Source organism: Schistocerca nitens, chromosome 7, assembly GCF_023898315.1.
Source record: "Schistocerca nitens isolate TAMUIC-IGC-003100 chromosome 7, iqSchNite1.1, whole genome shotgun sequence".
Classification (NCBI taxonomy): Eukaryota; Metazoa; Arthropoda; class Insecta; order Orthoptera; family Acrididae; genus Schistocerca; species Schistocerca nitens.
In genome coordinates this window covers 556,493,831-556,496,199 of record NC_064620.1, presented here as the reverse complement: position 1 = coordinate 556,496,199, position 2,369 = coordinate 556,493,831, and the positions used below count along the sequence as shown (strand labels likewise).

The 2,369-nt window shown below is 51.9% G+C and overlaps 1 non-coding gene across 1 annotated transcript; it reads right to left on the bottom strand.

The window, feature by feature from the left end:
- Nucleotides 1–567: 567 nt before the first annotated feature.
- On the bottom strand, nucleotides 568–642 carry Trnas-cga (transfer RNA serine (anticodon CGA)). Its single transcript has one exon. It is a non-coding gene; the product is annotated as a tRNA-Ser (tRNA).
- Nucleotides 643–2,369: the final 1,727 nt, after the last annotated feature.

Sequence of the window (2,369 nt, the reverse complement as noted above, 5' to 3'; positions counted from 1 at the left end):
AAACTGTAGCGTTGCTTTAAGTTATTGCAATGTATGAGGCCGGGCACTAGGTCAGAGCCAGGAGTGGCGATTTGAAAGTGACTGATGTGTGGGAATTTATCCCTGCCACAGTTTCTGTCTCCCTCTGACGCTACGTCAGAAGCAGGGGAAAAGTAGTATAAATAGACGGGCAATTTTAGCTTGGGACCGGCCGCGGTGATCTTGCGGTTCTAGGCGCTCAGTCCGGAACCGCGCGACTGCTACGGACGCAGATTCGAATCCTGCGTCGGGTATGGATGTGTGTGATGTCCTTAGATTAGTTAGGTTTAAGTAGTTCTACGTTCTAGGGGACTGATGACCACAGATGTTAAGTCCCATAGTGCTCAGAGCCATTTGAACCATTTAGCTTGGGACAGAGTGTGCCAGGTCAGTCGAGCGTCGGGATGGACCACTGCTGGTCTTCGCTTATAGGGGCCAGTTTGACAGCAATGTTATAAGTATTCTGTATTAACTTGTATTTTAGAATGAGATTTTCACTCTGCAGCGGAGTGTGCGCTGATATGAAACTTCCTGGAAGATTAAAACTGTGTGCCCGACCGAGACTCGAACTCGGGACCTTTGCCTTTCGAGGGCAAGTGCTCTACCATCTGAGCTACCGAAGCACGACTCACGCCCGGTACTCACAGCTTTACTTCTGCCAGTATCTCGTCTCCTACCTTCCAAACTTTACAGAAGCTCTCCTGCGAACCTAGCAGAACTAGCACTCCTGAAAGAAAGGATATAGCGGAGACATGGCTTAGCCACAGCGTAGGGGAGGTTTCCAGAATGAGATTTTCACTCTGCAGCGGAGTGTGCGCTGATATGAAACTTCCTGGCAGATTACAACTGTGTGCCCGACCGAGACTCGCACTCGGGACCTTTGCCTTTCGCGGGCAAGTGCTCTACCATCTGAGCTACCGAAGCACGACTTTCTTTCAGGAGTGCTAGTTCTGCTAGGTTCGCAGGAGATCTTGTATTAAGTTTGGAAGGTAGGAGACGAGATACTGGCGTAAGTAAAGCTGTGAGTACCGGGCGTGAGTCGTGCTTTGGTAGCTCAGATGGTAGAGCACTTGCCCGCGAAAGGCAAAGGTCCCGAGTTCGAGTCTCGGTCGGGCACACAGTTTTAATCTGCCAGGAAGTTTCAACTTGTATTTTGTTTTCTATGTGCTTGTTCGGGCTATATTACGCCTCCAGGGACACAAGACCGGGTCGAGACGGAACGGCAGCCTGTAAGTTGGAGATCGCACGGTCTACCTGAAAGAGGGCACTGACAGTGGTCTGCAGTGGGTCCGGGAGGGGCTCGGTTCCACTCGAGTCTACGGGCGACGTTCGCTTCCCACCTGGCGTACCGGGGTCCGGGTGAGGCATACGCTGCGGGAGGCGTAGCAGCGCTGCAACGGCGCCAGAGAGGGTGGCAGGTGTCCCATCCGGCAAGCACCACTAGCGGCAAGTTGCGGCACAGCATCAAGGAGGGCGAGGGTTGAAGTCCGGTCCTGTCCTGGGAGCAGCTGCGGCCCGAGGGCCACGGGTGACCAGTACCTCCACATTCGTCCCATGGTCGGACAGAGCAGGCCAAACGGGGTGCAGGGCGGCGAGGACCAGGGACTGCAGTAGTCTCCAGAATCGTGGGCAGCAGTGCGGCGCAAGTTGCAATGCATCGGTGGCCAGCGACCAACAGAGCGCGGCCGACTTCCAGCAGGGCGGCTGGACTCATGGGACAGTGCACAGACGGCACGCCAACACTACGCTTCACCCATCGAGTACTGTTAATTATCTCAATAAACAAATGTTACTGAAGACCGCTGTATCAATCTGCACTGCCCCTTGGCGCTCTTGAAATTGCTTGGCCTCCTCACAAAATACGGTGCGGTGGGTCCCGGTTTCAGCTCTGCCATCTGGAGTCCCTGGTTCGACGCACCGACCCCGCAAGAACTGTTTCTATTTGACCCAGAAGTTTGAGACACACTGTATTCCAGTCTCTGTCGTCCGCTACAGCTTTCCCATTCTATTGCTCCTTCCAGTACCAGGTAGCTTATCCCCTGATATCTTAACACATCCTCTAATCCTGTCGCATCTCCGTCTTCCTTCTCAGTGTTTTCATTAAGTTACTTTCTTCGACCATTCTGTGGAGAACCTTCATATTCTTTATATTATCAGTCCCCCTAATTTTCAGTAATCTTCTGTAGCACCACATTTCAAACACATAGATTCTCTTCTTTTCCGGTTTTCCAGTTGTCAGTGATTCACTATAACATAATTCTGTGCTCCAAACGTACGTTTTCAAAAATTTCCTCCTCAAATTAAGGCACTTGGAAATGGCTCTGAGCACTATGGGACTTAACAGCTTAGGT